Source organism: Dermacentor andersoni, chromosome 7 (assembly GCF_023375885.2).
Source record: "Dermacentor andersoni chromosome 7, qqDerAnde1_hic_scaffold, whole genome shotgun sequence".
NCBI lineage: Eukaryota > Metazoa > Arthropoda > Arachnida > Ixodida > Ixodidae > Dermacentor > Dermacentor andersoni.
Window position 1 is genome coordinate 46,951,602 of NC_092820.1, and position 14,490 is coordinate 46,966,091.

Sequence of the window (14,490 nt, forward strand, 5' to 3'; positions counted from 1 at the left end):
GACATTCTCCGCCCAAAATGACGTTGACGTCGACGACTGGCTCAACATGCATGAGCGTGTTAGCCAAAGTCTCCACTGGGACCCTACCATCCCGCTTGCCAATGTGATCTTTTATCTGGACGGGACACCGCGTGTCTGGTTTCACACCCATGAGGTCGAGCTCTCCAGCTGGGATATTTCCAAGCAGAGGCTTGGCGACCCATTCGGCAACCCGTCAGTTCACCAACAGGCAACGTTAAAAGAGCTTACCACCCGTGTCCTGTCGTCAACCAAATCGTATGTCTCCTACATACAGGAAGTGCTCGCGCTTTGTCGGAAATTCGACGACCACATGACGAAGGTTGACAAGGTTGGCCATATCCTAAAAGGCATCGTTTGATTTTTCAATTTGCTCGTCTATACCGATGTTTCTACCATCGACGCCATCCTCAAAGAATGCCGCCGCTTCGAGGTAGCCAAAAACCGCTGTGTCGTCTCAGTTTTCCAGGCTCACAAACACCCCTGCTACATCCTCTTGCTCCGCTATTACCGCTACACGATCATTTTATCAGAACGTCACACGTATCGTTTGCCGTGAAATTGAAGCGGCAAGTCCGGCCCTCCTGCATCCACGACCTCCTGACGGTACCTTTGACCTAGCGGCCCCCACTGTTTCCATTTCAAGCAGTCGTGCGACAAACAATTGGTGACCTCGGCATCCCTACCACCTGCTCTGTCTCCCGACCTGATTCGGCTTCGATTCCCATGTCCACAACCTGTAATGACAAGTATTTCGCTCCCAGACTACGCAATCCTGCTGAATGGCGAACCCCAGACAACAAACCGATCTGCTTCCTCTGCCACCGCGTTGGTCATGTATCCCGCCACAGTGGCACCAGCTGGATGCCACCGTAGTGGAGCTCATTCCCCGATTCTCACCCATACGCTGACGCTCGCCGTTATTCACCTCCCCGTCTGTACCTTACTTCTGAAGTACCTGACACCCACTCCTCCATGCGATCGCCGTCGCGTCAGCGCCGTCGCTCTCCGTCCCCCCAGCCTAGCCGATTTTCCTCGCCAAACCAACGGACGGAAAACTGGGTCATGCAGCTCTTCGAGGGAGTTCTGCACCACATTTGTCCTGTCCAAATCTTCCGTTGACGCTCCTCACCAAAACGAACCTAATTAAAGTAGACGTAGATAGTGTTCCCTTGACGGCATTAATTGATACTGGAGCCCAAGTGCACATAATGAGCGCTAACCTATGTCATCGCCTCAAAAACTTCTTACGCCTGTAAGAAAAACTTCTTCTCACTCGAGCCATACGCATCTCCAATGGCGCTACTGTTGCCGTCAGGGGTATGTGCACTGCTCGCATAGGAATTGTCGGCTGCCAAGTTCCAGTGCTGTTCACCGTGCTGATGGTTATGTTCACCGTGATGGTTATGTTCACCGTGATGATGGTTCGTCGTGCTGAGGTTTGAGGTGGCCTCATAACCTAATCTTCGGGATTGACTTTCTGACGACGCATTATGACCTCTTCGACTGTGCCACCGGTACGCTGTGCCTGGACATTTTTCTTTCAGACGTTAGCCCCGAACAACCGAGCACCCTCTGCACTACAGCGTTCATTCGCTTACCTCCAAAAGCCCTAACCTTCATTGAATTGACCTCAACGGCAACCGTGCCTGATGGCGGCTATGTCGTCGTGCCTATTCATGATGTCCTCCTGGCGCGCGACATCTCTGTGCCACACTCCGTCGTAACCGTTGCCGCTAATCAGATTTGTCTCCCCGTTATGAATTTTGGCTGGACGAAGGAAGTGTTACGAGAAGCAGCGACCATGCTCCGGTCAGTGACAGACGACCACGTCACTGCTTTTGATGCCGACGCGTCTCCAGATCTTCCTGATTACCCGCAGGATGTCTTGAACCTCGATGGTCCATTACGTCCCATGCTAGCTCCGGACCTCGCACCTGACCAAGCAGCCGCCCAATACGCTTTTTGCTTTCCTACCGCGACATATTTGATACTGACAATCGACCACTTGGTCAGACGTCCCTTGTTAAGCATCGGATAAAAACTGGTGATGCTGTTCTCATTCACCACCGACCGTATCACGTGCCGACGGCAGAGCGGCAAGTTGTTCAGCAAGAAGTAAACAAGGTTCTCGCCAGAGGCATCGTTGAGCCCTCATCGAGCCTTTGTGCGTCGCCGGTCGTGCTCGTCAAAAAGTAAGATGGCACGTCACGTTTCTTTGTTGATTACCGCCACCTAAACCGAATAAGTAAAAATGACGTTTACCCTTCATCCCCAATGGACGACGATCTGGATTGTCTTCACGGTGCCAAAGACATTTCGTCCATTGACCTTCAATCCGGTTATTGGCAGATTTCTGTCGATGAAAAGGACCAAGAAAAGGCCGCTTTCGTCACTCCAGATAGCCTCTACCAATTCAAGGTTATGCCGTGCGGTTTCTGCAATGCCCCCGCCACGTTCGAACGGATGATCGACTGTCTGCTTGAAGGTTTCAATTGGTGAACTTGTCTTTGTTACCTCGACGACGTCCTTGTGTTCTCTCCTACATGTGAGAAGCACCTTGAGCATGTTTTTTTTATTATTTACAGCACCCTCAGAGTAAGTATATATTATAGAGGCGAGAGGCAACATAAAGGAGGTAAAAAGAACGTACAGAAAAGGCACAGTATAAGTAACAATGATAAATCATGCTCGCTCACTGATTTACACATCATAGACAAAAATAATAGCGGTAGTTCCCCAGAGAAATCTGTTGATACACTTTTCAATAAAACAGGTTGGGAATGATAGGTCAATACATACACAGTTAAGTTGCACATAGTATTTATACAATGAAAGGACACGATATATTGAACACAAGTTTCATGATTTAAATGTTGTTAACGAAAGCGTTTGTAAATTCAACAGGATTACTTATACTAACAATGGATGCTGGCAGACCGTTCCATTCCTTGCATGTTTTGGGCAAAAGTGATTGCGAATGGGTTAGTGTGTTAGAGCGAGGCACATGTACTTTATGCGTGTGATATCTGCGTGAGGAGATGAATGGTGCTCGATTAATCCATGCTGACCGAAGCGCTGCGTTCTGGTACTAAATCTTATGAAATAAGCATAGGCGTGATTGTGTTCTGCGGATTAATAGCGAAGGCAGGTTATGTGTTGCCTTCATTTGTGTTACGCTTGCCGTACGATGGTGATTAGCTAGCATAAACCGAGCGGAGCGATTGTGGACGCTTTCAAGGCAGTTAATTGAGATGGCATGATGTGGGTCCCATACTGATGATGCATATTCCAAGGGTGGACGGACAAATGTCGTGTATAACAAATTTTTGAGTGATAATGGTGCGTGCGAGAAGTTTCTGCGAAGACATCCAAGTGTGCGATTAGCTTTGCTTGTTATAAATTCGATATGGTACTTCCAGGAAAAGTTGTAGGTTATATGAACACCCAGATATTTGCAGTTTCATACGCTTTCTAAAGGAATGTAATCAAGTAAATAGGCAGGACAAGCTTCATTAGTACGAGATATTCGCATCGATTTACATTTCTTGACGTTGAGCTGCATGCACCATTTTATACTCCAATTATGCAGTGTGTTTAAATCGTCCTGATGAGATAAAATATTAGCGTCATTAGTAATTTTACGACATATTACACAGTCTTCTGCAAAAAGAAATCTTAGACGAAATGCTATCAGGTAAATCTTTAACGTAGATCAAAAACAACAGCGGTATAAGCACAGACCCTTGTGGAACGCCAGATTTGAGGAGAGTTGAATTAACTTCATTGGTGCTTACAAATAGCATGCGTTGCAGCTGTCCTTGACGTCTTCAGCAAGGCTGGGCTCCAATTAAGCTCATCGAAGTGCCACTTCGCGCACCGACAGATTACAGTGCTAGGCCATCTCGTCGATGCTTCCGGAGTACGACCCGACCCGCAGAAGGTTCGAGCAGTATTGGCTTTTCTTGTAGGTCAGTCTATCAAAGACGTCGGGCGTCTTGTGGGGCTCTGTTCTTAGTTCCGACGGTTCGTGAAAGATTATGCAGCAGTCGCTTGACTACTCACTGAACTTCTCAATAAAGACGAATCTTTTGCGTGGGGTTCCCCTCAGGCTACCACATTTTCACGCCTTATCCCGATTCTCACCAATCCCCCGGTTTTGGCCCACTTTGACCCGTCCGCCCCTACAGAGGTCCGAACCGATGCCAATGGTTATGGGATCTGCGCTATCTTATCGCAACGCCAACACGGACACGACCGCGTTATAGACTACGCAGCCGGCTCCTGAGAACTGCAGAGCACAACTATTCGATTACCGAGCGCGAATGTCTTGCTCTCGTCTGGCCTCTTTCAAAGTTCCGCCCATATTCCTATAAGAAGCCCTTATCAGTAATCACAGGCCATCATGCGCTCTGTTGGCATTCGTCGCTCAAGGATCCTACTGTCCGGCTCGGTCGTTGGGCTCTTCGGCTACAAGAATATCTCTACAGGGAATATCTCTAAGTCGGGACGCCAACACCAGAACGCAGATTCCCTCTCTCGCTACCCAGTCGAAGACGCGTCCTGTACGTCTGATACTGACACTGACACCTGTGCTCTTTTCGTTTTTCTACTGCTCCATGTCGCCGACAGAGTGGTGTCATGACCCGTCCTTGCGTATCATCACTGACCGCCTAGAATCGTCACTTGCCGGCAGTTCCATTCGCTTACTCACGCTTTAAGATGGCGTACTCTACTGCCACAACGTTCAGCCCGACGGCCCTGCATATTCCTTGTGATCCCTAAACACTTTCGCTGGGCTCTTCTCCACGAACTTCACGACCGCCCCACTGCCGATCACCTGGGTGTGTCACGTACCTACGACCGGATCCGCCGACGCTTCTTTCGGCCAAGGCTTGCTCGCTCCGTTAGAAAATAGATAGCTGCGTGTGAGAACTTCCAGCGACGCAAGACACCATCTGCGCTCCCTGCTCGATACTTTCAACCAATCGACATTCCCGCGGAATCATTCTTTCGGGTTTGTTTGGACTTACTTGGCCCTTTCCCTCTTTCTAGCTCTGGGAACAGGTAGATCGTTATGGCCACGGATTACGCCACGCGCTACGGCATCACCCGAGCGCTTCCTACAAGCTGCGTACAGATGTCGCCGATTTACTTCTACGCGACGTGATTTTATTACATGGAGCTGCGTGACAAGTTCTCAGAGTCCTTGGCCGGACATTCTTGTCAAAAGTTATCGCAGACATCCTGTAGTCCTGTGCCACGACGCACAAGCTATCCACGTCATACCATCCGCAAACAAATGGCCTCACGGAGCGTCTCAATCGCACTCTCACAGGCACGCTCGCAACATATGTCTCTTCAGACCACACTGATTGGTACTTCGCTCTACCGTTTGTCACATTTCATTAAAATTCGTCGCACCACGACACAGCCAGTTATTTATAATTTTTCCTTCTGTTTGGCCGAGAACCACCACTGCCCTTCGACACAACCCTCCCTGTTCACACAGCACTGACCAGTGAATATGCACTTGACGCCATCGCCCGCTGAGCCCACGCAGCGGAAATTTATTTATTTATTTATTTATTTATTTATTTATTTATTTATTTATTTATTACTTTCACCTTCAGGGGAGTGGAACATACGGAAAAAAAGGCACGATACAGGTTTCTGTTCTTTTAATACAATGTTAGCTAAAAAGATTAGATAAAGGCGGGAAGCAACAAAAATTCAAGCAATTGACCGATAACAAATATGATTGCATACTTGGTTCGTTGCATTGCAATGCACCTGTGTTTAAAACATTATGAAGCTGGAAATAGTCAGCAGTGGACGTAACTGATCCCGGAAGGTGATCCCAGTCCTGTGTGGGGCAGGGTACAAATGATTGATAACATGTTTGCGTTAAGCACGACGTTATTCCCACATTTTGTGCATGATCGAAACGAGGGGAAATGTATGATGGAGAAAGAATAAGGTCATTGTGTAGTGTGGGGACTGTAGCACACTTTTTGGAAGGGACACTAAACGGCGACACGCGAGTGACGCAAGCTGTAGAAAATCTTTTATTAATGTGATACTGGCAGTACGACTATAGTTTACTAGAATAAAGCGGACAGAACAAGGTCGATGGCAGAGGTTAATATAGATGTGCTGGGGTCCCAGATGGATGAGACATAATCGAGTTTACTTCGGACTAAAGATTTGTAAAGGAGGAGCTTTAGAGAAACAGGAGCAGATGAAAAATTGCACTGGAGGTAACCTGATGAGCGGTTTGCATTGCTAATTATTTTGCTAATATGAAGAGACCAAGAAATAGAGGAAGGTATGTGGACACCTAAGTATCAGTAGGATGTTACGGATTCGAGAGCGGAATTCTCGAACAAGTAGGAAGTGGGGCAAGAAGTTGTACGGGAGATACGCAATACTTTACATTTCGTTGTGTTTAGTTCCATCAGCCAGACTTTACGCCAGTTAGATATACAGTTGATATGGTTTTGAAGGATCCTAACATCATTTCGTCAATAATTTGTCGGAAGGCTACGCAATCGTCGACGAATAAGTTAATGTTAGAGGTCACGCATTGGGGCAAGTCATTATTATAAATGACAAAAAGGAGAGGGCCGAGCACTGAAACTAGGGGCATGCCAGAATGAACTGGCCTGAACGGGGAATTAAAAGTGTTAGGAGGCACGAATTGTGAGCGTCGAGTTAGAAAATATTCGATCAACGAGTGAAGGTTCCTATCAATGTTCAATTTGCTTAATCTAAAGAGAAGTAAACTGTGGCAAACTTTTTCAAAAGCTTTAGGCAAAACTAGGAAGACACAGCCAGGTATAGAACGACGATCAAGAATTGTATGCAACTTATGTGTACACGAAGCCAACTGTGTTCCGCAGGGAAGAGATCGGCGGCAACCGTGTTGGGCCTTCGAAAAGAACGAGTTGGCATCAAGGAAATTAACAATGTTTGTGTAAAGGACATGTTCGAGCATTTTACACCGAATACTAGTTAGTGAAATCGGGCGGTAGCTTAGGGGTGCTTCCATATTTATGAACTGGAACCACCTTACCGACTTTCCAGTCGGATGGCAGTGTGGATTCATCAATTGATTGTAGAAATATCTTGGATAGCATAATACTAGAATATATTCTGGTAGTTTTTTAAGAATTTAGAATTGAGAACGTCAATTCCTGGGCTTGAGGACACTTTCAATGATTCGATAACATTTGCTATGCCAAGGGGTTGAATAATTACTGGATCCATTGTAAGAGAATCAAAACACTGCCCGTTGGGAAATGTTGTAGAAGAAGTTTTAACAAAATTAAGGAAAAAGACATCATTTAACACCACAGAGCAGTCGGCAACTGGAATTGCTTTACCAGAAGAGTCAAGTAACGAGATTTCGCTGCTATGGTCGGGGTGAATGGTTCACCAAAACTTTTTTGGATCATTACTGAGCATAGTAGGCAAAGTATTTTGTAGGAAATTATTACGAGAACATTTCAGTGCGGAGACATAAGTATTGTTTGGTTTCACATGTGCATCCAAACACTGCTCGGACGGAAGAGTGATAGAGCCGTTTTTCTTGGTACGAAGTCGTTTTAAATGCGAGTTATACCAAATTGCTTTTGAATGCAAAGAAATAGTGCACATAGGTTCCTGCTTGTCAATTAGTTTATGTACTACTGTTATAAACATATTCCAGTTAGTTTATGTAGTACGGCTTTCAGAATCATCTAAGAAAACGCTAAGAAACTTAGACAGTTCGCTATTAATAGCTTAAAGGTTGCATTTGCTGTAGTTACGAAGGAAACTTTTGACTCTCCGATTTATTGACTGACAATATTTTACTTCAAAACAGAGCGCTAAACGATCGCTAATACCTGGTCGAGACGATAAATCAGAGACCATATCAGGGCAGTTTGTTAGTATAAGGTCAAGCGTATTCGCCGTATTGTGCGATAGCCCAATAGGTTGTGAAACAAGCTGATAAAGAGAAAATACCGAACAATGATTGATAAAATCAAAGCTTTCTGATGAAAACGGTTTTAAATCCGGGAGATCAGAAGACCAGGAAATGTTGGGAAAGTTGAAGTCTCCCAGAAGAAAAATCAAAGCCTTAAAATGACGTGCAATAATGGTACTAATGGCTTCATGTAAATCAGCAGCAAAATTTGAACAATTGTTGGGCGGACAATAGCAAACCTGAAACACCAAGGTTTTATGACAGATATAAGCGTGCGCCCATACACTTTCTAGATTAGTTTGAACAGAAATAGAGGAAGACGGAATATCTCGCGAGATAACCAACATAACACCGCCCCCTACACGTTATTCACTGTCACAGCGATAAATGCTGAAGCTAGCTAGGTAGGTCATGAAATATTTCGTTGTCAGTAATGTTTGGGTGAAGCCAGGTTTCAGTGAGCGCCATGATAGCCGAATTGCACGTGTCAACAACTGACTCATGTGACTCACGCTTATTAAGTACTCTTCTAACATTTGCTAAAAGTACAGACACACTGGGTGCCGGCAACAAACCACCACGTCCCCTCGCACTTTCCTATGGTGATGTTTCACCGGTCATGTTTGGCGCTGAAGGAAGTGATACATTGTTAGTTGAATCAACAGAAATGGGCGGGATTAGCGCTTTAATGCTGCTGCCGGCTACGTCGTACATATAGCGTTTATTGTGATCAATGAGCTTGTTGTGCCGCAGCTGGAAGATCGGTGACCCGCGTAAACCTCTGGTGAATTCAACGAGCTTTCTTTTAGCATGGCGAGTGGCGGCGCAAAAGTCTTCAGCTATTGAGATTCTATTCTTTTTGAATTTTGGCCGTAATGCCAGCACATTTTCTCTGGTTGCAAATGAAGTAACCTTTATAATAACAGGCCGACATTTTGATGCTCTGTAACTGCCTAAATGGTGTGCGCCTTCGATCTCGGATTCTGAGATCCTACTGCCTATTGCGGTGGAAAACAAGGCAAGCGCTTTCTGCTGAGTTTGTTGCCATGTTTCATGTGCGTTAGGAATACCATGTATAATCAAGTTTTCGCGTCTGCACCAATCTTCTAGGTCGTCTATGCGATTCTGGGTTGAAGTTCGCTGTGACGTCAGGCGCGTGGCAGTATCATGCACGCCAGCTATGTGATGACTCATGGAGCTAGTCTTGTTGGTTTTACGCTCAAGTGTTTCAATGCGGGTAAGCATTTCAACGAGCCTAGTTTCTAGTGTTTCTTGTTTAGACTTAAGGCCGTGTCTGCTGTGCCCGGGGCACAGCAGACGAAAGGTGCCCGAAATGTCTACGTTCACCCATGACGTCACGTCCGCTATAACCCATGATGTCACATCCGCTCATTTCCATGGCGGCCGTCTTGCGGAGCCGGCTGCGCTGCGAAACGGTCCGTATTCCATGCCCACTTAGAGCGTGAGTAATTCATCTTTCCACGCTATATGCGTGTAATAAAGGATTGGGGCTGTGAGCAGTTTGATGCGTTACCATTAGGTACCTTGTGCGCATATTTTGCCTCCTGGCCGCGTCAAATTGCAGCCGGCATGTGGAATGGGCCGTGGCATCTTATATGGAGCTGCTCATGTGAGTGGTATTGCCTCCGTCAGGATCGTCAGTGCGTGCACCGAACCATTCAGTAGTCTGGTTCAGGTGAGGATGCGCGAAAGAACGAGGACGTAAGAAAACACTGGCATGACGAGCTGTTCCGTCAGATCGCGTTACATCGCGCTTTTTTTCTAAGACCATCTCGCTCGAGCGAGAGGATCTTAGAACAGCATTACTACTGCTTTTTTACAGCTTTGCAGCGGCTCATTTAATCATCACCTGCATTCTTTTAATAATACAAACGACATCGCTGCGCGGAAGAGCGTCTCTTGAAGTTTCCAAACAAGAGCCAATGCCGCCGTGCCTGCTGCATACACGCTTGCCTTTCCTAACGCAGTTAAGACGCGGCACTAGCTCTGCTACTGCGTGATACAGGGTCACTGTGATAAGAAAATTAAAAAGAACAAACGAAATTAAGGCAGAAAATGTCAAACGTTGCCAAGCGTGATAAACGGACCTGCCTCGCTAGATGAGTTGAAGAAATCGGCGTCCTGAAGTCAGCTTCGCCGCAGTAGACTAGTGTTACGCGTTGAAGCATGTCAGAACTGAAGAGTGACCGCTTTCACCGACATAAATAATATGTGTTCCTTAATGATGTACGCGTGCACCTGCCGTCTCCTGTTACATTACGCGCGCCGAGGCGCCTAAGTGTACTGGCCGGCCTTCAGCGCTATTTCGGACGTGGCTGTGATGCTTTGAACCGTTGGTTTGTCGACCTCGTAAGCCAGTTAATGTTTACACGGCCATTTTTTTCTGAGCTGTTGATTTCTTCCATAATAGCTACGTAATTTCGTAGTTTCCTGTTCAACTGCTTTGGTCATATGCGAGTCAAGGTTGTTCTCTTTAGCCGAGCGCAGTTTTGGAAAGCGAAACGACGCTCTTGCATCAGCATATAGTGCCGTCGCCCATTTACAACACAGTCAATCAATGTAATTTTGTATGTCACTGGGAAACCGCCGAACGCAGGGAACTCACTCGCATGCGGGGAACTGCATAACTAGCCACGGGATTACCGTGCCTCTTGGGAAGCTGCTTTGCATCAAAGGCCAGGTACCCTTGCTATGATTCACCGCAACATATTTTGTATGTCTTACCGCTTAACATATTTGTATTGCGGTGAAGCTAACCTTACGGAACCGAATTTCGCAACGCTTTTTAGACTCCTGCATCTCTACCAGCCACTACCAAACGCTTGTCAGTACGTCTCTTGGCAAAGGTCCAGGTAAATCTCCCCTGTTGGGAGTTTGGGGGACTCACGTATATGAAAACTGCCAAGGAAAGCAGTTGCCCTGATGAAGGCACGCTCCCCTGTCGAAACATTTGCACCAGCCTGTCCGACCACCGTTATCACCGCAACATATTTGTGTGTTGCGGTGAAGCATGCCGTTATTGGGAAAGATTTACGTGAATCTGGAATGTATGGTTTCTGTCAGCGACTAACCTAATGTTCCACTCTCATCAAAGCAGATTTTCGTGGCAGGATGCATGATGTCTTGAGAACTTTTGTTGGCTAAAGCCATACATGCCAGGTTAGCTCTTGTCACAATAATACGCTTTACCGCAATACACAAGAGGCCCCGCTGCAGGACACGCCCGCCGTAGTTAGCCAAAACCTTATGTGATGGTTCACTGCAAAACACCTCCTGTATTGTGGTGAATCGTAATAAAGCACATTTGTCAGTTTAGAATGTAAAGACCCTTGCCCTTCGCTTTTGTAATAATATGACTCAGTTTAATGAGAACATGTATTCACTGCTAAAAACATCCACATTGAAATGGAGATATGAACACTGATGGCAGCCTATGTGATGTTTTATCCCTTTACTTTTTTGTGTACCTGTCACGCTGCCATTATTAAATTTTCCTGTACTTCGTTAGGTGCTGACGTACATAACATTACATCACAAAGAGCCACTGTGTAATTAGTGTTCAAGGACCAGTGTGGTGGCTTTTCTCAAGAAAGGTTTGCGTTATTTTGTTGTGAAGGTTTTTTTTAGAGAGTTCACTTTCTGAGAAGAAATCAGATGTCAGGAAATAGACCTCAGTGGCACAGTAATCTTGGCTGCCTTTTGCTCAAACGTGCCCTAGACATAATTGAGTGATTTGCACTGGCAACTGGACAGCAGCCTTAGCTCGGGAGACCAGTGATACGGCATATTTTATCAAACTAGGCGACACATAGCATTACCAGTCCGAACAGAGACCTGTTTAAATGTTTGTCACCTTTAACACCTACATTTTCGACCATGATTTCAGAAAAATCTGTAGCACATTTAGAACCTAGATTTTAAATGCTGTATAAGTTGGCTTCTTGTTCACTGAAGTTGTGCTCAGCTTCTGTCCAAACGGGAGAGCACTTCTGCATAGCTTATTAGGGAACATTCTTATTTACATACCTTCTTTTTATTTATCTCGCCTACAATCACGATTAGCACATGAATGTGTTGTGCATTTATCTAACTTACAATGCCATGTTCAACAGCACAGTGCATGTAGCTTGTGTTGGTTCATTCAAGCTAAGCATTGCTACAGCCTTTAACTGTAGGTATCATGGTATGAGAGCAGAGAAATGGATATGCAAAGACAGTTGGGCACACTGAGACAACATCTTTGTTGCGTGTGAAAAGGTGACAGATACACAATATGGGGAGAACGCATGCACTTTCATATTTTCTCGCGCTCAAAAAAAGCCGGAGGAATAAGGTTTCTCCACTGTGCCATAGAAACTATATGTTTGCTCTCAAAGGTAATTCTGATTCATTGGATATGTTCCTGTGCTGTGTTTATTTTCTTGAGTGTGCTTTAGTTTTTGCACGTTAATGTTTCAAACTCGTTTTTATTTTTACAGACTGAACATCCCACATCTTGGTTTGACTTCCTGGTACAGGATACTTGCACTTAGCATGGAGTGATGAAGCAGAGCAGTGTACTTTTATTAAATGTGCAGATTTTAGCAGTATAACAGCAGTTCATTAAAAAAACGTGTGCTGAAAATAAAGTGTTCTTACCCACATTCCTCGTTGTCTATTTATTTATTTATTAATGCTGTCAACCCTCATAGAGGGTCATAACAGAGAGGACAATACAATTACATAAATCAAATATGGACAATGTCAATGTACGTAAAGTTGCTTAACACTTGTCAATTCACAGTTAATAAGATGTTCACTTGAATGCTGTTCAGCACACTTCTGACGTTTATCAAAATACGTACAATGAATATCAAGTCGCACATATCACTTGGCACTTCAAAACTAAATCGAAAACTCCCATAAATATGCCTCAGCAGCATTTTCAAAGTCGGTGACATCTTTTAGGCTAACAATAGCGTTTGGCAATTGGTTCCACATTTCTATCGCATCCAGGAAAAATGAGTATCGATATGTATCACTGTTGGTATGCTCCGGCTTTATGACGTAGTCGTGGTTAGTTCGCGGGTATCTTTTGTCTGGAGCATGTAGATATTTGAGCTTATCAATCTTAAGTTGATCCTGCATTATTTGATAAAGCACCTTCAGCCTATATTTTTTCCTACGTACCTCAAGAAGATTGAAGTTTCAACGCTGTAACATAAGCGTGACCGATTCCTTCCTTCGTTATGTCGAACAAATAAAACGCGCCGCCAGACTCTTTCCAACTTCCTCTTAAGCGTCACTTGATGGGGACTCCAAACAACGCTGAATATTCTAGTATCATCCTAATGAAGGTGGTGTATGCAATAAGTTTTACATTACGCGATGCACGTTCCAGTTTTTTTTTCTAAGAAAATATAACTTTTGATAGGCAGTCATGCAGACGTTATCTATATGTTGGTTCCATGTCAATTTTGCTCATATTCCTGTATTCTCTTCAGCAAAACCACTTATATGGGGAACTGATCATGATAAGTGCTCATGAGCATTTTAAAGAACAGCCTTGAACCCTACTCATGCACTGGTAAAATGTATAGATGCAGTGAAATTGAAACAGAAGGCAAAATAGCAAACATGATGCAGTATTTGTCAGACAATTATGTCAGCAATTTTTGCATAAAACGATTTACTTAGAGCATACTAGCACTACAAAGCACCCATCTTTCTTGTTAGGTATACATTACTACAAGGTCTTTAAAGGTGGCCACAAGAGAGATGCTGGCTTTAATGAGGAACTATAGAGGTTAAAGGCACCCATGAAAATGTTTTAAAAAATTATGCAATGCATAGCATTTACTCAGTTCAGAGAGCTTCCAAGGTTGCCATAAGGCCTTGATAGCTGTGGATGAGGGAACAGTTGTAGCCCTATTTGGAGCATGAGAAATGAACATTAAGATCAAAACATAAGTAACAACTCGTAATTCAATTAAAACATCTTGCTATACTTTTAAAAAGACAGTGAAATGAAATTAGTGACACAATTTCCTTGTCTTTTTACTTCATTTAGGTTCAATATACTTATTTTAGTAACACAAAAAAGCAGCGTGGTGAAGCACATAAAAAAAAATGCTAGTCTGTTTTTATATTCTGTTTTCTCTAAATTCAAAGTTCAGTAAAGTTAACTTAGAAAGCTACGGTGAAGCCATTGCTTCAGCCTGTATGGTGCATAACAGCAGCAATCGCCAGCCTAACTGCTTGGGTTTACAGTGCCTTATTTGTATTGTATACCTTTTAAGTGCTGAGCTACTGGAAGATTGATTAAGGTGACCAACATGCTGAACCAGTAGTTTACTGAGTAAAATACATGGAGAAGGGTGGAAAGATAGGACAGAGAACAGGGGATGTATTCTGTGTCCACCTAGTGGAAATGTCCATTTCATCCGCTCCTGAAGTTCTGATTGGCTGGGCTGGCGTATGCATGAGAAGGAGACATGCTC

At 44.6% G+C, this 14,490-nt stretch overlaps 1 long non-coding RNA gene across 1 annotated transcript; it reads left to right on the forward strand.

Annotated features, from left to right (window-relative positions):
• The first annotated feature begins 9,290 nt into the window (after positions 1-9,290).
• LOC126535285 (uncharacterized) lies at positions 9,291-12,654 on the forward strand. The gene is made up of 2 exons (XR_007600475.3): positions 9,291-9,452; positions 12,490-12,654. It is a non-coding gene; the product is annotated as an uncharacterized lncRNA (long non-coding RNA).
• The last annotated feature ends 1,836 nt before the right edge of the window (positions 12,655-14,490 follow it).